The sequence below is a fragment of the Brassica oleracea genome, chromosome C3 (genome assembly GCF_000695525.1).
Source record: "Brassica oleracea var. oleracea cultivar TO1000 chromosome C3, BOL, whole genome shotgun sequence".
Classification (NCBI taxonomy): domain Eukaryota; kingdom Viridiplantae; phylum Streptophyta; class Magnoliopsida; order Brassicales; family Brassicaceae; genus Brassica; species Brassica oleracea.
In genome coordinates this window covers 56957925-56958491 of record NC_027750.1, presented here as the reverse complement: position 1 = coordinate 56958491, position 567 = coordinate 56957925, and positions in this window count along the sequence as shown.

The following is a 567-nucleotide window of genomic DNA, read 5'->3' as shown; positions in this document are numbered from 1 at the left end:
TTTTTATTTGTACAACTTTGAATATTAACTAATATGTTTTCAATTTTTATTTTAATTTTATATTTTTGAATTTAAATTTCAAAATTTTATTTTTTTAAAAAAAATTAATTTTTTTTAAAATTCCGAGGAAATGAACCCTCGGAATATACTGAGGGACATGTTCCTCGGAATATACTGAGGGACTCGTTCCTCAGAATTTTCCGAGGGCTTCTTTCCTCGGAAATTCCCGATGAATATTTCTGAGGAACTTTTCGACGGAACTTCCGAGGATTGGACCATCGGAAAGTCCATCGAAATACCCCGAGGAAGTTCTCCCTCGGTATATTCCGAGGAGCTTTCCAACGAACTGGTGGTCCTCCACTACAAGAAAACAACGACATACTGAGGGAAAAAATCGTCGGTATGTCGTCGGAATAACGTTATTCCGACGACATACCGACAAAACATGTCCTCGAAAATAACTCCTCGGAAATTCCATTTTCCTCGAAAATCCCTCGGAATTTTCCGACGGAATTCCGAGGAAACAAATTTCCGAGGAAACTCCGAGGACCACCAGTTCGTCGGAAA